Raw genomic sequence first — 23128 nt, 5'->3', positions numbered from 1 at the left:
CTGTGCCACCGCCATCAGGAGCTGCACACGTGGGCATAGCAATGGGGAACCTATGTGCCACACACTATTCATTCTGTCAAGGTGTCTGCATGCCCCAGTCAGACCGCGGTTTTTTATAAATAGTCACAGGCAGGTACAACTCCGCAATGGGAATTCCGTGTGGACCCACAGCATGGGTGGCTCCCTGGAACCCACCGGCTGTACATAAATATATCCCATTGCAGTGCCCATCACAGCTGAGGTAACGTCCGATTAAATGCAGGTGGGCTTCGGCCCACACTGCATGCCCCAGTCAGACTGGGGTTCTTTAGAAGTGGACACATGCAGTTACAACTCCCTGTGGACCCACAGCATGGGTGGGTGCCAGGAAGCCACCGGCTGTACATAAATATATCCCATTGCATTGCCCATCACAGCTGAGGTAATATCATGTTTAATGCAGGTGGGCTTCGGCCCACACTGCATTCCCCAGTCAGACTGGGGTTCTTTAGAAGTGGACACATGCAGTTACAACTCCCTGTGGACCCACAGCATGGGTGGCTCCCTGGAACCCACCGGCTGTACATAAATGTATCCCATTGCAGTGCCTATCACAGCTGAGGTAACGTCCGATTAAATGCAGGTGGGCTTCGGCCCACACTGCATGCCCCAGTCAGACTGGGGTTCTTTAGAAGTGGACACATGCAGTTACAACTCCGTGTGGACCCACAGCATGGGTGGCTCCCTGGAACCCACCGGCGGTACATAAATATATCCCATTGCAGTGCCCAGCACAGCTGATGTAACGTCAGCTTTAATGCAGGTGGGCAAAAAATTAATTGGATTACACTGTAGGCGAGGGCCCCCAAAAATTGGTGTACCAACAGTACTAATGTGCGTCAGAAAAATTGCCCATGCCCAACCAAGAGGGCAGGTGAAACCCATTAATCGCTTTGGTTAATGTAGCTTAATTTGTAACTAGGCCTGGAGGCAGCCCAGTTAAAATAAAAATTGGTTCAGGTGAAAGTTTCAACGCTTTAATGAGCATTGAAACGTATAAAAATTGTTTACAAAAATTATATGACTGAGCCTTGTGGGCCTAAGCAAAATTGCCCGTTCGGCTTGATTAGGTCAGGTTTCAGGAGGAGGAGCAGGAGGAGGAGGATGAATATTATACACAGATTGATGAAGCTAAAAGGTCCACGTTTTTGATGGTGATAGAGAACAATGCTTCCATCCGCGGGTGCAGCCTACGTATTGTTTAGGTATCGCTGCTGTCCGCTGGTGGAGAAGAGAAGTCTGGGGAAATCCAGGCTTTGTTCATCTTGATGAGTGTAAGCCTGTCGGCACTGTCGGTTGACAGGCGGGTACGCTTATCTGTGATGATTCCCCCAGCCGCACTAAACACCCTCTCTGACAAGACGCTAGCCGCAGGACAAGCAAGCACCTCCAGGGCATATAGCGCGAGTTCAGGCCACGTGTCCAGCTTCGACACCCAGTAGTTGTAGGGGGCAGAGGCATCACGGAGGACGGTCGTGCGATCGGCTAGGTACTCCCTCACCATCCTTTTACAGTGGTCCCGCCGACTCAGCCTTGACTGGAGAGAGGTGACACAGTCTTGCTGGGGAGCCAGAAAGCTGTCAAAGGCCTTAGAGAGTGTTCCCCTGCCTGTGCTGTACATGCTGCCTGATCTCTGCGCCTCCCCTGCTACCTGGCCCTCGGAACTGCGCTTTCGGCCACTAGCGCTGTCGGATGGGAATTTTAAGAAAAGAATAAGCCTTGACTTTAAGACCTTAATGAGGTCCACCAAACAATGTATACTTATCAAGAAAAGTATTTAACATGGAAAAATATTTAACCCCGGGTTCCACATATCATAATACCGCGGGATATCATTGTTGCGAAGAGCTATAATTTTTTCAAAGAATATAGAACGCTTCACGAATTTGCGTGTCATCCTTGCGCAGGGGCCATGCTAATCTTCTCTGTATCATCCCAATTTTAGTATATGTGCTGCCGAAGCGGGCACAGTCAACCTGATTTTTACTCCCAATGGACTTTAATGGAAGTCGGAATTGACTGTCCCTCTTCACGATGGATATCGACACAAATCTTTTATTCCACTGATCGTTCAGCACTCGTCCCTTTACTAGTGTAATGCATAAACTAAGTAGCACAGGTAGCTTACTGCAATAGGTACTGACATCATGCTATAGCTAGATTAGGAAGCGCTGCATAATCGGACAATATGATTTCGTTAGCTTCTGTAAGGTCAGATTTACATGAGCTTAAGCGTATTTGCGTCGCGTTTATACGGCATGTTCATTGCGATTTTGTGTGCGTTTTGGCGTATTTTACTGTACTTTTTACGTGTGCCATTGCATGTACAAAAAAACACGCACTGAGGCTGCCGGACACTGAAATGGCTAATTAGTTTAATGAGTTCAGGATGCGTTCTTTACCTGCACATTTGCGCAGCAAGTTAGAGCTTGCTGCATTTTTTTTTTGGGCGAAGGAAATGCACAGACAAAATATCCAGTTATGCGCAAACAAAATCAACGGGTTCTCGATTCTGCGTGTTGCGCGTGCAAAATTTTCATCCGCAAATACGATTGTGTGAATCCGGCCCAGCTGTTCTTCATCCGTATTCCTGTATTGAGAAATAAAGATTGTATATTTTCTTTTCTGCTTCGTGGTCTGGATTGTACTGCTGAGACCTCAGCCTGGTAAAATACATTGTTTTATCAGAAAAAAAAACGCTGCCTTCATGCGAACGACAAAATCGCGCAAGATTTGTGCAGGGTCATACACATGAGCGATGTTTTCCTGCACGGCACTGTGATGCGATGCTATGCAGAAAGCAAATCGCGGCATGTTCTATTTTTGGGCATGCCCCCATAATGGGACAGGAGGCTGCATCGGGGGTGCATAAATTCCAACACAAGGGGATGCCGAAATGCAGCGCAAAACCTCAGGGAAAAGAACACATCTGGACCTCATTAGGCTAAATAGCCATGTAAATCAGGGCAGCGGGTGCGCGCACATTTGAACAGGCCTTGTGTGCGCAAAAAAGCACAGTACAACGCGCAGACACACGCGCAAATGCATTGCTCTGAACCCTTCACGGACAGCCCAATGACCCATTATAGCCTATGGGACTCTGCACAGTGCTGGTTTTCACACAAACCGATAGTTCGCATGCCAAGACTCGTTGCATACCCCATTCTTGTCCATATCACGGATGAAAAATAGAACATGCAAATGCATCTCAATATGTTGGGCTGTGGGTATATCGGACAGCACGCGGACATGTGTCCGTGTGGTGATCAACGTGAGTTGCGTCAGAACGTCCCAGACGCAACTCGCATACATGGCAAGTGTTCGCCGGACCTAAACCATGTATGTACATCTGCAGCTGATGAATTGAGCAAAATGTTCTTAGAGAGTTAGGTGAGTAGCAAAGTGTGCCTGGAGGAGAATGCTGCCTATGTGTGTATGGCATAGAGGAAGTAGGAGGCAGTTGTGTGATGAACATCTATATATGGATTAAAATGTGTCAGAATGTTCTTGTGGGACAAAATGCATGTGGTAGCGCAGAACGATAGGGGAAATAAACTGTGTTTGTGCCAGACAAAAGGCATGTGGTATGTGTGGGCAGGAATTAATTGTGTTGATCACAATGTTCATCATCTGAGCTGGCTTCATGCCGTGTCTTTACCAAGAACAAATGTATAGGTCTATGATGCTTAGCAGAGGTAAAACGGCGGCTTGTATTAGACACAATAAATGTTGGTGGAGGGGGCGATGACTGCAGAATGGGCATGACGCCCCCCATTATGGTGCCGACTTCTGTCACCCACAATGGAAGGGCTGGGTGTTTATTCCCCCACCTCTATGTGACAACTATGCCCTAGTTAGGAGTGTGTAGTGCACAGAGCCCCTTCTCTCCAAGGGCTCCTTAGTAGAATAGGCTGGCTGTTTGGTATATATGTTTTGGGGCTTTCCTGGATTTCTGGGTCAAAGTCAGCCTGATGGGAGCAGAAGTCGCCAATGCTTTATTAACTGTAAAACGGGAAAACTATAACTTCTGACCAAGTAACCAGGGGTATCTGTCTGTCAACAAAGTTCAACAGTCCATTGGTTGTTAAACAGAGTCCTAGTCCGGTTGATCAGCAATAAACAATAATTGTCTTACTAGACAGTCTTTAGGCCCATTAGTATGGGATACCTGTAACATCTTCAGTCCCAAATGACTAAGGACTGTTCCAGGTCTGTTGGCATGGGCTCAGCGTCGTTAGAGAGGAGGGAATAGAGGAACCAATTGGCACTGACCTCACTATTCAGCACTCCTTTCCCTGCCCATAGGAGTAGGTAAAGATAAAGTCCCCTGGTGCAAGCACCGAGGCATGACTGACTCCTAGGGTGACATCTTCTTGGCAGACTGTTTGGCTTCCCCAGTCATCTATTACCCCCAGCAAACTGGGTACTCATTTTACTGACCTTGAAAAAGATGGAAGGCTGAGTCAACCTTGTGCCAACGTGAACCATGTGGGCATTGAACTTACAACCTTCAGGTCATGAGCAAGAGCTTAGGACTGCATTTCTGCTGCCTTAGCATTCTGCGCCACTTGTCCTTGTGTAAACAGTATATATGTATGTGTGTGGGTATATATGATGAGATGGGTCCATGTAAAAGTACTTTTAAATGGATCATTCACTGCATGATTCCTTTAAAAATTAACCTCTATTAAATTATTTAAAAGCTCAAACAAAGACAAACGAACATGTACAAAAGGTTACGAACTGATCTTGATGGAAGAATAGACTGTAAAATAATTAAGGACTGACGACTAGAGATGAGCGTGCATACTCGCTAAGGGCAGTTGCTCGAGCAAGCATTGCCCTTAGCGAGTACCTGCCCGCTCGAGACAAAAGGTTCGGGTGGCAGTGAGTAACGGCAGTCAGCAGGGGGGAGCGGGGGGGGGGGGGGGGAGAGAGATCCCCCCTCCGTTTCTCCCCGTTTTCCCCTGCCGCTCCCCGCCCGCCGCCGGCACCCGAACCTTTTGTCTCGAGCGGGCAGGTACTCGCTAAGGGCAATGCTCGCTCGAGCAATTGCCCTTAGCAAGTATACTCGCTCATCACTACTGACGATCGAAAAGGACAAAAGTGGAACCTCTTAGAGAAAATCCACCATATGATAGTAAATTCAGGGGTAGATCAGTACCAGTTTCCTATTAGAGATACTATACTGCCCCAAATAATGTAGAGATTCTAAGGGCAGTACTAGGTCCCCAAGAAACGGGTTCTCCCCTGTGTAAAATGGTCATAAACAATGATACAACGGTATAGAGCTTCTGAAGGCACTGTTTGGTTCTATTAAACAGGTTCTGGTTCAACGCGTTTCTGCCGTGTAAGCGGCTTCTTCAGGATGCACAACAGAACCTCCCTATCAGTTTTAGAGTACAAGCTATATACTTGCACCTTAGTCCTTGTGGGCCTAAAGAGCCCAGCTTAACCTCCCACATATAGAGAAAACAGAAATGAAAAAATGAATTCTGCGGGCTGCTTAGCTTTAGGGGTAGCGGCTATCAAGTGGATCGGGAAGCGAACTCCCTTCAGATATGTGAGTCTGTATTCAGATAGACTCACCACTTGTTAGTCAGATGATCAAACAAATTTATACTATAAGATCATCACCAAAAGAGCCTAATAGTCTCTACACTGGCTTAAGTCACTCTATAAACCAATAAACCACACCAACGCCCTAATACAGCTAGTACTACCTAAGTCCCTCTGCTACTACCAATAAAAAACATGGACTGAGTAGCCAAAAGATAGGAGAAGGTAGTGTACACCTCCATATACACCCCCAGCCTACCATCAAGACCGGAGGCTTTAGGCTTTCACTGCTGCTTTGTTATTTTGGTGGCTCTCACCACTACCTTAGTGTTGAATAATCATGTGATTTATTTTAGTGACATTTCTCGATCTTTATCCTAACCTCAGAGCTGTTAGACGTCATAATGGGTTTCCTCGTGCTTTAGTTTCGCTTCTGTAACACGACAACGGTTGGTTTTTTAGCCAGATGTGGTTCGCGGAATCAGGCATTTGTTCATATCTATAGGAAGTAGATGTCTAGAATTTGTCTGTACAGATGTCATTGAACATTTTGTGGCTAATGTGTTTCTTTTGTTTTTAAGTAACAGTCTGCTTTCATTTAACCCCTTGCTGACAAAGCCTGTTTGCGCCTTAATGATCTTTTTTTTTTCATTGTTGCATTCCTAGAGCCATATTTTCTAATGTATTCATCGACATAGCCGTATGGGGTCTTATTTTATGCGGGACGAGTTGTATTTTTTAATGACATCATTTTGGAATACATATAACGTATTGTATAACTTTTGGTTCTTTTTAGGGGAATTTCCCTGTACTTACTGCTTCTCCTTCAATCTTGACCAGTTTTCCAGTTCCTGCAGTTGAGAAGCAACCTCACAGCATGATGCTGCCACCACCATGCTTCACTCTGGGAACAATGTTTTTGGGATGATGAGGAGTGTTGGGTTTGCTTCAGGGCAGTGTCAGACGGCTCCATGCGCAACTACGGTACGGAGCATAGTTGTGCATTAACAAGTTGTTTTTTTCCTTTTTTTTCTCAAGAGCAATTAGAATTAAATGTACTCCTGTCCACTGGCCTTCATTTTTGTGCGTTGCGTTGCGTATTTTAACATAGGAACTGTCAGTTGCATATGTGTCCTTATTTTTCTCCTAATGCACCCATGAAAGTCAATGGAAATTAATGGAAAAGCCGCGAAAAAGCCGCAAAAACGCTGCGTTTTTCACGCACGAAAATCGCAAACGCCAGTGGGTGGGCGCCCTTAGGCCTCATGTCCACGGCGGATCGGATTCCGCATGCAGGAGCCTGCAGCAGAATCCAACCCTGTCCACGGCTGGCAACCACAATACCCATCTGGGTCTTCTTTTTTCTGCACTGCGGATGTGTGCAGAAGTGCCAGCTGTCTTGCCGATGCACATGCGCAGTGCGATTTTTTCTAAACTCCTGTTTTCCTTCGGAATCCACAGCCCGTCCGCAATTCAACTGCAGACAGGCCGCGGATTGGACGGTTTACATTGACTTCAATGGAAGTCGTCCGTATGGGAACCACATTGAAAAAGAGCATGCTGCTATTTGTTTTCCGGACCTGGAAATCAAATGCTTACCTACGGGCGGCTTGAATTGCCGATCTTCTGTGTGGGTGACCTGCGTGGATTCCACAAAGCAAATCCGCCTGTGGACATTATTCCTAATTGTACTTACCCACAGAACACAGTTCATATGTTATTTCTACTGCACAATGAATACCCTATAGACTACACCCACACCCCCAAAAAATGGCGAATTGCATGTTTCTCATTTTATCCCACTTAACTCTTTCCAATCCACTGTCTGACCTCTGAAGACATTATGATTTAAGGCTGTACAGCTCCGATGTCGGAAGTCGTCCGTCGGGTTTCTCTTACTGTATATTGCCAGCCTCTCTGCTGTCGTAGCCTATCCAATGTGTCAGCTCATGCAGTACTGGCTTTAGCCAGCATATAGCGCCATAGTATAACAGCAGAAAAAGAGTAAGCCCCCTAGGAAAACCAGGATACAAATTGGATTGGAAACGGTTAAAAGATATTTAAAGTTTTTCAGTAAATTAAATAATACCATTCAAAATACAACTTGTCCCTCAAGAAGAAGATCTCAGACAGCTACATCAGTGGAAAAGTTGTAAAAAGTTACGGTTCTTAGAAAGCGAAAATGAAAAAAATGAAAAAATGAAAAATCTCTGGTCTTAAAAGGGTTAACAAGCCCGATATTTACGTTTTTTTGTTTTTAAGAGAGGAGAACATTGTATTAATTACTATAGGTGCCGCTCCTTGCCTCGTCTCCACTTCTTTTATGTCCTATTTACAGCAAAGAGTTCCATTCTATATTGAATATTCGAGGAAAAGGGATTTATGCGGTAAAAATAGTACGATGCAGTGATAGAAATGGCGCACGTGTTTGTTCATCTGTAGCGCCTCAAACCTATTTGCGCCATGTTGGATTATAAGCAGATTGATATGACAATGTACAAGAAAAAAAGTTGTAAAAGTCTTTTCAAAGTTGCGGAGCTCTCCAGTATTAATTGCAATCATTTTATTTCCACAGTCGTATGGGGGACACCCCTGCAGCTCGGCACTAGAAGGAAATCCAATTCTCAGCATGCCTTTATTACAGGCCTGGATTATCACAGCTGGAGGACACATTCGCTACATGGATAGCCTGATATTGACTGCAGTACCAGCCTCGTGAAGCAATCTCGATGTCATTAGTACAGTGATTCCCAGCCGATGTTCTAGGACACACTTTTGTCAGGCTGGATATGTCACGCTTTTGTGAATAATGGGTATTTGAGCATTTTAAATGATTACTTGATAATGAGAATTTTATTTCAATTTGAAGGCTATCCACTGTGCGGCCTCATTCACACGGTGCAGTATTGATTTTCTTTATACTTCCCCTGTTCTTTTGTGGCAGTGATGCTTCTAATAGGTGACTGGACATGTGAGTGAGAGCTCTTCTGCAGTCAGTGTAGAGATAGAGCCTGACAGTATAGCTTGTATATAGAAGATCTACATAACGCATAGTTTATCAGTGCTGGAAAAACAGCTGGGAGACCCTTTTCTGTATAGGGGTTCTTCCACTTCTAGTTTTTGATGACCTACCATCACCATAGATCGTCAATAGCAAATTTGCTGGGGTATGATACCTGGGATACCTGGGCAATCAGCTAAAGTGAATCAGACTCAACCTGCAGTACCAACCCGGGCCACTGCATTGTATGGAGCTGTTTGCTTCCTGTAGCAAAACAATACAGCAGTCCAGGGAAACTGCTAATCCTTGGAGGTCTACCGATCTGCGTCTGATGATCTTACCTGAGGATAAGTCATCAATAGCTAGTTTTGATCCCCACTGGCACTATAGACTGTGTAAGTGCGCAGATTCTGCAGGTAAAGTACTGAAACATGTGGAAGAGCCGTAAGGGCTTATGCCGATGGATCGATCGGATTCAACCTGCGAAATATCGTAGCAGAATCAGACCTGGTGCCCCCCAGAGACCCTATACTCACCTCTCCGGATCCACTGTAAGTGTCTCCCCATGGCACTGGGCAGTGATGCGGATTCTCGCAGTACTTGCGCTGTGCTCACAGGGGAAGTATTGCGGAATGCACGGCTTCCCTTCACTGCAATGGAAGCCGTCCGCGTGATTGTCCGCATAGAATAGAGCATGCTGCGAATTCTCCCCCGCAAGCGGAAAATCGCAGTTGATTTCCGCTTGTGGGCATGGGAGAATCGTTTACCACAGCATGTCTATGGACGGACATCACTGCAGAAATTACAGCATGTGTCTGACCGCGAATTCTGCAGTGATAATCCATCCATGGACATTCAGCCTAAGGGACAACTCTACTAGAGGCACTAAAGTGGAGACATGGGGCGAAAGCAAAAGAGCTGCAATGATAGAAAAAGTCAGCATTTCTAACAAATAAATTAAATGTGAATGGAAACATAAGCCACAACTGCAACAAACACAGTAACAGAAACATAGGCCTCAGCACTTATACACATTTAATATCTGAATAAAAATGCACAACTGTTATTTATACTAACCACACAAATTGCAAGGTGCACATTTTGATCAAATCATGTGGGCCCATCTGCCATGTCCTGATGAACCTTATTGGATGGGTTCTTAACTGTAAAGACACCTTTTTGGGGGCAAAAAGCCTCCAAATGAACAGGAAAGCTGCACCCCTGGCTGTATACTATCACTGACGCAACTGGGACGTAATAGGTGAAGAGAGTGAAAGAGAAAAGTGGAGACAGCCATTGCTTCACCGATGCACATGCAGCCCAAGTGCTGAAGCACGTTTCTTCTATTGTATTGTCACAGCCATGGCTTATGTGCACCAACACTTTTCTTATGCACTACATTCACTCATCTGTCCCGGTGCTTCAGTGAGAGTATATAGACAGATATCCAGTCTTCCCATTCATTGGAGGCTTTTTGCCCAAAGAGAAGTGTCGTTCTAGCGAAGAATCATGAAGCATAGAACATCTGGTATAAATCACTGAGACTGCAACCAGGTGGACAAGTATTCACTCATCGTGAAAAAGATACCAACAGGCCAACGGTGCGGTGAGACCCGGTGTCCGGCACAGACTGTGCATTTGGCTTAACATAAGACAATGTACACATTGCCAGCAAGCGCTTATAAAGTTACTTAATTGGATCATCATTATCATAGTCACGCTGAGCGCCTCTTATATGAAGGGAGACTTTGGATGGCTGTAGCTCTCATTATATTTGGACTGATACTTTGTGGCTACAGTTGCCTCTATTATAGTATTAAATACTGGATGGATATTAATTGAGTAAAAACCATAGAGGAGTTTAAAAGGGGACTTGATGTCTTTCTGAGGCGGAAGGATATTGCAGGATATAAATCTTAGGTTAATTGTAATCCAGGTATACAGGCAGGTAGGAACTATTAGGGGTTAATCCAGGGAACAGTCTGATTGCCATTAGGGAGTCGGGAAGGAATTTTTCCCCGAAAAGGGCTACTTGCCTTCTGCTCTTGTTTTTTTTTTTTTTGCCTTCCTCTGGATCAACAAGATAGCAGGATAAACAGGCTGAACTAGATGGACATTGTCTTCATTCGGCCTTACAAACTATGTTACTATGATGGACATCTTACCTAATATCTTGTCATTTTCAGTCCATTTTTTGGCGGCTAATCACTTGTCCTCGGAGGAGTGGGCTATATATTTATGGAATAATTTGAGCATAGATGCTTTGATCATTCATATAGTTTTCTGCTATATATAGTGGTAGGATTTATCTACAACCGTGAGGGTTCAGCGGTTAGCTGCTATTTAGTAACGTGTATTTTCTTTCTGTCTGTTTTAATTTTTGAATTTTAATTATAATTAAATGTATTCATTGAACTGTGTACATTAATGTAGAGTTCCTAGAAAAACATAGAAAAACATATTTTTTGCATCACAGAGCTAGAAACCCATCCAATAATATTCGCCCGGATGTGGCAGATGGGCCCACATAGTTTGATCAAAATGTGTGCTAAGAACCTTTTCATTTTTTTTCTTCCTTTCTCTTTATTAGTTTTTTATATAATGTTTTTAAAGCATAAAAAAACAAAGAGAACAACTTCCCCTCTAAGAGGAAAATACACATATCCAGGGTAGGGCCTGAGGACCAAGTAAAGAAAAATCAAACATCCTCAATAAATGCTCTTCACTTGTTATATTTACTCCTTTCCATCGCTATACATTCCAGCTGCAGAACCTTGCATTTTTATGCAGTTAGTATAAACAACAGTTTTGCATTTTTATGCAGATATTAAATGTGTATGAGTGTAGAAGTGTGTGTGATTATCTTTATGAAGCAATAGAAGTGGCATCTACAGTAGAGGCGTTAGAATGATCACCTACAACAGTGGCATTAAAGAGGTCACCCGTGTCAAAGGCTCTGTAGAGGCCACTAGTGACAGATCTTAAAGGGGGTATGTGCAGTAGGGACACTATAGTGGATGTGACGACAGAGAGGCTAAAGTGATCACCAATGGTGGATGACTGTGGAAAGAAGCTAAAGTCAGCACTTGCAGCTGAGGCACTTAAATGGGCATCTGTAGTAAAAGCAATAAAGTGGGCACCTGTGGCAGAAGCACTATGGATGATAACTGTGGTGGAAATGTAAGGAGGGAGCCCAGATTTGAGTTTGTGCTGTAATGAGCTCTGTTATGGTTTCTATAATTATATAATCTAGATGGTATAAGGGTGACCTTTGCTGTCCGTATGCATTACTGCAGTTTGAGTATTTCTCTATGGAGTGTTGTATTTGACTTTCCATTGGCTGCAGAGGTCAGGTGGGAGAGCTTTGGGTGGCTGTAGTTAGTTAGTTATCTCGCTTGGACAACGAGGGTCCGTAGCGCCGATCTAGAATGACCACAACCGAGAGCATTGTTCCATTCGGTGTTGATGTCGGAGGAGGTACCGTTGCCTATCTGTTGCACCCATGAGTGCCACCGACGACCAGGGGGCCTCCGCCATCCGGCACGGGGTCGTCTCTCGATTTTCCTAGCAATTGCTGTGGTTAGAGCACCGTTGGCCGGAACAGCTTCTGACAAGCGTGCAACATGACCAAAAAGTGCGAGTCGTCTCCTTGTTATTGTTTTTGTGATTGACTCAAGCCACGTGCAAGCCTGTATCTCACTGTTTCTGATGAAGTCGAACCAACGGACACGGAGAATCTGGCATTGGCATCGCATGTGAAAGGACTCCAGACGCTCAGTGGTTTGCGACAGCAAAGTCCAAGTCTCCGAGCCATACAATAATATTGGCATTACGCAGGTCTGGTAGAATCGAATCTTGGTCCTGAGTGTTATGTTTTGCCTCCACCAGAGTTTATCCAGGGACCTCATCTCCGAGGCTGCCAGCACTTTTCTCCACAGGATGTCCGTTTCTGAATAACTGCATATTGCTTATCCATTAACAAAAGCTTCTACTGCCAACTAAATCTCCACGTTTATATATATTTTTGTAAGCCTGGTGTTCGCATCGCATCCTGATTCCTGTATTGCCTGCCCCTACCAAGACAGAAAGACTATAGTGGGCACTAGAGATGAGCGAGCATACTCGCTAAGGGCAATTACTCGATCGAGCATTGTCCTTAGCGAGTACCTGCCCGCTCGAAAGAAAAGGTTCAGCTGCTGGCGCGGGTGACAGGTGAGTTGCGGCAGTGAGCAGGGGGAGCGGGGGAAGATCTCCCCGCTCTCCACCGCCACTCCCTGCCCGCTGCCGGCAGCTGAACCTTTTCTCTCGAGCGGACAGGTACTCGCTCGAGCAATTGCCCTTAGCAAGTATGCTCGCTCATCACTAGTGGGCACCTAATGGTGCTAAAGGAGGCAGTGGTGGTAGAGAGAGGATAAGTCATATATGTGGTCAAGGGTATTACATCTATTGCCCATTTGCATATGTTGGGTTTGGTCCCATCTCCTGGCACATGTCTACAGTACGATTGGGAACACTTGGCAGCTGTGCACATTTGTAAATGCTATTTATAGTGTTGGTGTCTTACTATATAATTATTTCTAGAACATTTGTATCCTTGCTAAATCAACATGCACCTACAGGTTGGAAATCAAAGCTTTGGCGTGTGCGGGAGACCTACCCACGTGCTTCCTGCAAGGGCTATTAATATTTCATTATTGCTATATGGAATCTATTTTTATGACTGACACAAGCCCGGCTGACTAGTTGGATGAGTTGTCCTTGCCTTGTAATGGGCCACTTACTCGCTTTGTGGAGTCAGCAAGACGCCGGTTGGCGGAGCATGCGGTTTCCATGGAGACAGATGATCTGCAAATTGCGATAAAAATAGAAAGTCTATATTTGAGCAAAGCCTGTTGCTAAGATTTCGGCAGCGGTTTATATGCAGCGCACACTATAGCCTATGAGTCATTACCTGTTTTATGTCTCTCGGGCAGATCTGGCAGCAAAAGTTAGATTCCTCCAGAGAGATTGAACCTCGGGATGGGAAAGTCATCTGTCAAGATATGAGAGTTTTAGTCAAAATAGCAGTTAGATAGATCTAGTTCTATGTATTTAAAGATGATAGATGTCAGAAGAAAAACCTGGAAAATGTCATGAAGATGAGAACGTGACTGTATTGTAGAACAGGTGTGCACGCTGCATGCATCCTATACAGCAATGCTGCCCTCTGCTGGACATCTCTAGGTACTATTCTGTTGGTATTTTCTGCCATGTTACAGTACTGGGCAGGGGTGTAACTATAGGGGATGCAGAGGTAGCAGTCACTACCGGGCCAGGAGCCTTAGGGGGCCCATAGGCCCCCCTGTTACATACCATTATAAATGGCACATAGTAGATAGGAGGCCCTGTTAACAGATTTTGCATCATGGCCCAAGGGCTCCTAGTTACACCTCTGGTACTGGGGGCACATTTCTAAAATATTTGCCAGGACTCTTGCATCCTCAACAATAGCGCAAATCTTATTTGACAGGAAACCTGGTGGTAATTGTGCAACTATATGCATTATATATATTTTTTACTAATTAAAACCATTTAGTGAAACATTTTCTATTTTTCTAATCTGCTTTTATTTTCTGATTATATGCTTTTTTATTCCATTGTTTGTACTTGACTATGGGGGTGAGCATCTTGCCTGAGCTGCATTGAGAGATGCTTTAGAGCAGCCTCATGGACTATTCACGAAATGGACAGGAGGGGACCCGTTGACTTCTACAGGAAGCTGTTTTAAGGCTCTTTCACGCAGGTGTATTTGCGGGGTTGATTGCACGCATAAAAAATGAAACACAAAAATGCAGAGAATAGAACTCATTGATTTCAGTGGGTTCGTTCAGATTTCCATATTTTGCGTGTGCAATCATGTGGTACTTTCCTGCACGTTTGTGGACCAAAGGTTCCCCCTAGAAGTCAATGGGGGGTGCACAAATGTATGCACAATGCGCAAAGAGATGCGCAATATGCTGTGTAATTCCCCTGGAAAAGACTAAATTAGCCTTTTCACGTGGTGCGTCTTGTTTGCCATGCACAAATGAACATGCCCTGTAGGTAAAAAATACTGTAAAGTACGCTGATATGAGCGCAAAAAAGCCTGGTATGTTGTGTAAAAACGTTGCACTGAGGCTGATGTGAAGGAGCCCTTAGGCACAATCTGTAACCTGTGCAGAGGTCATTGTGCAGGGAATTAAGGAGGTCAGATGTGACCATCACCTATTATGAAGGGTGGATCCTATATTATCTATATATAGCTGTTCACCAATCATTGTAATCTTGCCAATGATGATGAAATACCTACTAAAAAGATTTACCTACACAGCAAGAAGTGGCAGACTATTATTAAGTTTTGTGGTTAGTGTGAAAGTTGGATGCTCAGAAAAACAGACAGAAGGAAAATTGATGCGTTTGAACTCTGGTACTGGAGGAGAATGCTACAGATAACTTGGACCGCCATGACAACAAACAAGGTAGTGTTAGATCGCGTCAAACTGAAAATATCACTAGAGGGCAAAACCATCAAATAGCGGCTCTTGGCCATGTGATGCGCACAAACTCACTGGAAACAGCACTGATGCTTGGCAAAGTCAGTGGAAAGAGAAGATCAGGACAACAAAGAACAAGATGGCTAGATACAATCAAGGCCACCATGAAAGTGTCAATCGTCGAACTGAAAAAAGTGGTGAAAAACAGGAATGCGTGGAGAACATTAATTAATAGAGTGGCCGAAGGTCGGATGCGACTGAACGGATAATCATCATCAATCATCATCAATTAAACAGTTAAAAAAAAAACACCAACATTCTTTAAAAGATATGTTTAATATAAAAACTTGATTTATATAATAGACCATCTTCTGATGATACATTCCCTTTAATTCAGTGTTGTATACTACTATGCACACACACCAATATTAGGACCTAACAGTAAATAGAGGCACAGCCAGACTATGTGGATACTATTGAGACAGGAGGCCTAACTCTGGTTCATCCCATTCCTAGGGTGGTGAAAACTGCACAGGACTATACTCCCAAAAATAACTGGGGTGTTAGCTAGCAACCATCTGGGAAATTGGTCAACGGGCTATGAAGAGACTCTCAGAGGCTACTTGTGTGTGCCGACCTCTTTTTCCACTTGTGTAGAGCTTGTTGACTATTAGACGCCTCTACAATGCAATCAAAGAGATTTCGCCCAGTTAACACAGTTTTAGAGTCGGCACAATATTGGAACGTGAGAAGCTGGATGGTCGTATCAACGAATTGCCCGCCACCTGGGTTGTTCTGACCAGACTGTTAGGAGTTGTTGGGACCAGTGGATGCGTTAGGACATGCACACAAGGCTTCTAAGGCCATGTTTATATCTTAAAATAAATCTAACAAATCCTGCACGAGCACGGGGATCGTCCCCTGCTCTCTGCATTGATCTAAGTTATATAGAGGCAATTATTAGCTCCTCTTACTGACTGTTTCCATTGGGTACTTATACCATGTACTAGTGAAAATCTATCTAAAGTTGAGCATGGGGATCGTCCCCTGCTCTCTGCATTGATCTAAGTTATATAGAGGCAATTATTAGCTCCTCTCACTGACTGTTTCCATTGGGTATTTATACCATGTACTAGTGGAAATCTATCTAAAGTTGAGCATGGTGATCGTCCCCAGCTCTCTGCATTCATCTAAGTCATATAGAGGCAATTATTAGCTCCTCTTACTGACTGTTTCCATTGGGTACTTATACCATGTACTAGTGGAAATCTATCCAAAGTTGAGCATGGGGATCGTCCCCTGCCCTCTGCATTGATCTAAGCTATATAGAGGCAATTATTAGCTCCTCTTGCTGACTGTTTCCATTGGGTACTTATACCCTGTACTAGTGGAAATCTATCCAACGTTGAGCACTAGTACGGTCGATGGTTCCAGTCACTTACCTTGATCTGATTATATAGCTCAGCTCTCATCACACATTATAAGCGTTACTAATATATCGGATAGTTGGTGTGAATACATAACATACTGGTTCCTGATGAAGTGTCTGCACGTGACACAGAAACGCGTCGAACCAAACCCACATAATTTTCAATCATAATTTTCTGACATTGGAACCATAAATATATATTGATACAAATAACATCCTTCTTTCAAGGCATCATAATTTTAACCTTGATGATCGCACCTTGAAACATTCACGTTTGGGAATATAATTATTATTTACCACCAAAACGAAAAACAGGGATCCATTTTTGTTCATACTGTCCACTCAACAGATTACTTGATTGATTTGAGGTTGCAGTCCATCAATTATTCTGTGCTTGCCAATTGGCATCATTGGACAACTGCGACAAATCTAACACTATCACCCTCAATCGCTATGGTGACAGTTAGTGCCGCCTACTGCCTATAACACGGTGTTGAGTTGGAAGTTTTTTGATGTGTTTTGTGTGAGTTTGTCTTTGTCAGCCCAAGATTTTAACTAGTTTCAATAAAAGATTATTTTAGGTGTTTGTAACTGTGAAGGACATGCACACAAGGCAACCGGGCTCAGGATACCCTCAACAGAGAGGATCTATGACAAGCACAAGTAGCTATAGTTGTGGAAGGGGATGGAGCCATGTGCAGGGGTAGAGTCTAACAGTACACTGATAGGACATTACATCTGCATCCTGGAGTGAGACCAGGGCGAAGGCAGAAATGGAACCTATCTTTACTCTGTTCAGAAGAGTGTAGCATTAGGCTCCGCTCCCAATCGTGACTCCACCACTTTCGCCCTTCAGGCTGCACATGAATTTTCCTGTCCTAAATGCTTCCTATTGAATGACAGCTGGAAATGAGTTATATTGTGTTCACTATTTCCCAAGTGTCCCTGCACCTGCACCTCAGAGTGGCCCTCCCTCTAGTTGGCTCCCGCATGAGTTGGGAAAGGTAGTTATCTTTAATTGTTATTAGAGATGAGCGAGCACCAAAATGCTCGGGTGCTCGTTACTCGGAACGCAATTACTGCGATGCTCGAGGGTTCGTTTCGAGTAACGAACCCCATTGAAGTCAATGGGCGACCCGAGCATTTTTGTATTTCGCCGATGCTCGCTAAGGTTTTCATGTGTGAAAATCTGGGCAATTCTACAAAGTGATGGGAACGACACAGTGACGGATAGGGCAGGCGAGGGGCTACATGGTGGACTGCATCTCAAGTTCACAGGTCCCACTATTAAGCCACAATAGCGGCAAGAGTGCCCCCCCCCCCCCCACTGTCAGCATAAAGATCGTTCTCCTCTGCCACAGCTGTAACAGATGTAGCAGAGAAGAACGATGTTTGCCCATTGAATTCAATGGAGCCGGCAATACAGCAGGTTCCACTGAATGCAATGGGCTGCCGGCGATCGCAGGATGAATTGTCGGGAAGGGGTTAAATATATAACCCCCTCCCAGCAATTCATCCAGAAATGTGTTACAATAAAAATATATACCGGCGTATAAGGCGACGGGGCGTATAAGACGACCCCCCAACTGTCACCTTATACGCCGGCAATACAGTGGAGCAAAGAATAAAAAGCATTACTTACTTCTTCAGACGATCTGCGGTGCTGCTGCAGGCCGTCGCTTCCTCCTGGTCCACGGCAGAGTATTGCTTTCTCTACAAAAGGCTTGAAATCCCTGCCTCCAGAAACACAGCCAATCACAGCCATTCAATTACATCATTGTCATTGGCTGTGATTGGCTGAAGGCACGTGTGTTTCTGGAGGCAGGGATTTAAAGCCTTTCGTAGAGAAAGCAATAGTCTGCCGGGAACCAGGAAGGAGCAAGAGCCTGCAAACACCAGGAGGGAGTGACAGCCTGCAGGAGCGCCGCAGATCGTCTGAAGAAGTGAGTAATGCTTTTTATTCTTTGCTCCGCTGTATTACCGGCGTGTAAGGTGACAGTTGGGGGGTCGTCTTATACGCCGGTATATATTTTTATTGTAACACATTTCTGGATGAATTGCAGGGAAGGGGTTATATATTTAACCCCTTCCCGACCATTCATCCTGCGATCGCCGGCAGCCCATTGCATTCAGTGGAACCTGCTGTATTGCCGGTTCCATTGAATTCAATGGGCAAACATCGTTCTTATCTGCCACAGCTGTTACAGCTGTGGCAGAGAAGAAGGATTTGTCTTCTATATGTTCTCAATGGGGTCGGCGCTGCTGCCGCCAGCCCCATTGAGCGCATATAGAGAAGATTTATGGCCTTAAGAAGGTCCGTTGGGGTTCTTGAAACCTAAAATACTCCTAACACTCTCCCTATAGCAGCTCCAACACGATAGCGCTTTCCCTGAACTAATGTCAGAATGCATCCATAGCGAGCCGCGGGAGGGGCAGATTTCAATACTCCGGTGACACCTAATCTCCCCAGCCACTCACAGCAGGGGGGTGGTATAGGGCTTAAACATTGCAGGGGGAAGTTGTAATGCCTTCCCTGTCTTTCTATTTCCCAGAAAAGCGCGCAAATTTCTCAGGGAAGAAAGTTAAAGTAACCCGAACATTGCGTGGTACTCGTTACGAATAACGAGCATCCCGAGCACCCTAATATTCGCCCGAGCATCAAGCTCGGACGAGTACGTTCGCTCATCTCTAATTGTTATCAAGAACTTATCACCTTTGTGAGATTTGCAGGTTTCGTCTTCCCATATTATATCCAGATAATTAAAGTCCCCCATAATAATTATTTCACTGCAGTTTGACACCTCATCTATTTGCTTTAATAATAAGATTTCTTCTGTTGCTTTTGATGGACTATAGAAAACCCCTATCAGGATTTTTAAAAGTTTTTTCTCCCTGTATTTCTACCCACAGAAATTCCACGCATTAATCTCCTGCACCTATATCTTCCCGTAGCCTTGGCATTAAGTAGGATTTAACATACAGACATACCCCTCCCCCTTTCTGTTCCCCACGGTCTTTTCTGAAGAGAACATGACCCAAAACTGGATGGTGACCCAGGATAGGGGAAACTGATCCTGTGCTGAAGGGAAAATGACTAGGCCCTACCTACAAGAGGAGCAATCACCTTGATAAAGGCAGCCCCACGCTGGAACCTCATCCCTGGCTCTCACAGAATACGTGGTACACAGAACCAGGACAAGTACAGACAAACCCAATGCACAAACTGATAACTAACAGATGATAAACACACTTACCACTGAACCTTGCACACTAAAGCAGATGGTAAAGCTGAATATAAAGACGAAGGACTAGTTCATACATTGGTTAATGAACTTAAGCCGCAAGGCCGCGATCAAGGCTGCTTGTGTCTTGCGGTCCCTACACTAGCAAGACACAAAATCAGGCAACACAGGACACAAAACACCCAGCAAGCTGCAAGCTGACTAGACAGCATACACACAGCAAGCTGCAAGCTGACATGACACAAACACAGGCAGACAAGACTGAGGACATACATCTTCCTCTTGCCGAGGGGCTGGGGTATATATCTACCCCCAAACCCAGGGGATTGGCTGACCAGAACAACCACACCCAGCCAGCTCAATTAAACCCTACCTGTGAAGGTGTACTTCTGCAACCCTGAAATACAACAGAGTCCAGCAGCACAACCTGACACACCCTAGGCTTGGATCCTAGGTCCCTGAAATCGTTTTTGAGGGCCCTCCATTGACCTCTAATTTGTTCATTGGTGCCAATGTGCACCATGACTGCTGGATTCTCAGCAGCCCCTCCCAGTAATCGGTCAATCTGATCCATGATTTATCAAACTCGAGTGCCAGGAAGGCAACCCACCGTTCGACGATCCTGATTTTTGTGGCAGATTGCCCTTTCTATCCCCCTTATAATTGAATAACCCACCACTAGGACCTGTCTAGCCTGCCCTACGCTCCCCGTCCCCTTCTCACTGGAGAAGTCATCTCCCTGGCGTTCAGAGGGCATTTCGTGCTGCAGCAGTGCTGGCTGTGTAATGACATCCCCCTCATCTGCCAACTTTGCAAACTTGTTGGGTTGTGCCAGTTCAGGACTAGCCTCCCTGGTTCTCTTCGCTCTACCCCTTCTAACTGTCACCCAGCGAGCTGCCTGCTCCCCCGCTCTTCCGAAGTACCATCCGCCCCCCCCCCCAGCGTACTCCCTTCCATTTTGTCAGTGGTTCTCAGTCTTGCCAGTTGCTCATTTAGATCCAGGATTTGGACTTCCAAATGTGCGACAAGCACGCATCTTGCGCAACAGTGTGCACCCTCGATCGGCTGATTAAGAAACGCATACATTGCAAGTTGCTCACTGGACAGCATTGTAAAGCATGGAGCTCATCCTAATGGAGATCTACAATTTACTTACGGAAGTAGTGAAGTAGGACTAGATCACACTCCAAACACGCCTCCGCCTGTTCGCAACTAATCACGCACCTCCGCCCATTTGCAACAGCTCCCATGCCTCCGCCCGTTCACAACAATAGGGGTATATTACTATGTAGCTACAAAGGGATTATTATGATACTAGTGGGTTACAGCTGGAATCTAGGTGCCTGGAGAAGGTGATTGGAGTGCAAATTAGGGATCAGAGAAACACCTTTCAAGGAACACTATGTGATAGGTAATCCGCGATGAGGACAGACTGGCAAAGATGATTTCTTGAAGACCTTTAGAATAAATTTGCCTTATTTTGCTAGTTTCTTGGTGGATTTCTAAAGGTTAAATACGGTAAGTTTAGTTAAACATTGCCATCTGGTGGTACATTTCACATGCTTTAATGGAAAAGGAAAATCATCTGAATACTTTATTTCTAGGATATTTTCTTCTTGTTTTGAAATTGCTCAACATCTCACTGGTCAACTTTGGTTTCCACAGGGCCAGCTCGTGAAATGGCATCTTATTATATTCTGTATATATGAAATTATTTATTGATTTACATTAATCTATAAAATTATACATACAAAGTATAACAACATGCTACAAATGCCAAGAAATATCAACACTGAACATATGAGTTTTGATTGACTTAAAGATAGGAAAGAGTGGATTTGATAAATGCTTTTGGGGTGGTGGAGCAAAAGGTGTTAAAGCTGTCAGAACAAGGGATGTGGACCATGCTACAGACCTGTATTTCTTAAAGGGGTTCTGTCATTAGAAAAAAAAAAATCAATACTTACCTATTCCTCCCCAGGCAGTCTTCTTACCACAGCTTCTCCTCGCCAATCTTCTCCTGGCTCCTGCAATCCCCTTGGTCACCTCACCTCCAGCCATCTGGATCTTCTTCCTCCTGTGACCTAACGTACATTTTTTTGCATTCTGCTTCCTGCAGGTCGGTGTACACTACATCACTAGAGACATAGCATTCGCTGCCTAGAAGAAAATGCCGAATCCTGTGCCAGACTATCGCCGCGACTGCAAATGCATGATGTCTCACCACGAGTGTTCATATACTATTTCCGCTAGACACCGCACCTGCACAGTCACGGCAATCGCCCGCTAAAGGATTCGGCATCTCCTGCTAGGCAGTGAACGCTAGGTTACTAGTGACGTAGTGTACACTGACCTGCAGGAAGCAGAATGCAGAGAATGTATGTAATGTCACAGAAAAAAGAGGATCAGGTCATCTTGCGGTGCTATGACCCGGGGGACTGGAGTAGCCAGGAGAAGATTGGTGAGGTGAAGATCTGGTAAGAAGACTGTCTGGGGAGGAATAGGTAAGTATAGGATTTTTTTTTTCTAATAACAGAACCCCTTTAAAGGAGATGTCCCGAGGCAGCAAGTGGGGTTATACACTTCTGTATGGCCATAATAATGCACTTTGTAATATACATTGTGCATTAATTATGAGCCATACAGAAGTTATAAAAAGTTTTTTACTTACCTGCTCCGTTGCTAGCGTCCTGGTCTCCATGGTGCCGACTAATTTTTGGCCTCCGATGGCCAAATTAGCCGCGCTTGCGCAGTCCGGGTCTTCTGCTGTTCTCTATGGGGCTCCGTGTAGCTCCGTGTAGCTCCGCCCCGTCACGTGCCGATTCCAGCCAATCAGGAGGCTGGAATCGGCAGTGGACCGCACAGAAGAGCTGCGGTCCACGAAGATAGAGGATCCCGGCGGCCATCTTCAGCGGTAAGTATTGAAGTCACCGGACCGCCGGGATTCAGGTAAGCGCTGTGCGGGTGGTTTTTTTAACCCCTGCATCGGGGTTGTCTCGCGCCGAACGGGGGGGGGGTTTAAAAAAAAAAAAACCCGTTTCGGCGCGGGACATCTCCTTTAAAGCAATTGTGAAGGCAATATCCACGGTCCCCTGGTTTTCAACTTTGAACCCACAGACTATTATGCCAAGAACAGTCTCTGTAATGTGGCAGCTAACGCAAGGTCAGGGGTGCCATAGCACAGTACCAGAGGAGCTGGCAGAGATGTGATCAATATGCAAAGTCGAGGTTAAAACAGGCAGAGTTCTTTTGTAAAGATGGGACTATCAAGTGTCAAGTCAGACAGCAGACAGGAAAGCTTGGCAAAACAAGCAAGGGTCAAACCAGATGTCATTTAGAATATAGA

At 45.0% G+C, this 23128-nt stretch overlaps 1 non-coding gene across 1 annotated transcript; it reads right to left on the bottom strand.

The window, feature by feature from the left end:
* Positions 1-1901: 1901 nt before the first annotated feature.
* LOC136622646 (U6 spliceosomal RNA) lies at positions 1902-2008 on the bottom strand. Its single transcript, XR_010791839.1, has one exon. It is a non-coding gene; the product is annotated as a U6 spliceosomal RNA (small nuclear RNA).
* Between the last annotated feature and the right edge of the window lie 21120 nt (positions 2009-23128).

The sequence above is a fragment of the Eleutherodactylus coqui genome, chromosome 3 (genome assembly GCF_035609145.1).
Source record: "Eleutherodactylus coqui strain aEleCoq1 chromosome 3, aEleCoq1.hap1, whole genome shotgun sequence".
In the NCBI taxonomy this organism is placed as follows: Eukaryota; Metazoa; Chordata; class Amphibia; order Anura; family Eleutherodactylidae; genus Eleutherodactylus; species Eleutherodactylus coqui.
This window is presented reverse-complemented; position numbering and strand designations above follow the sequence as displayed.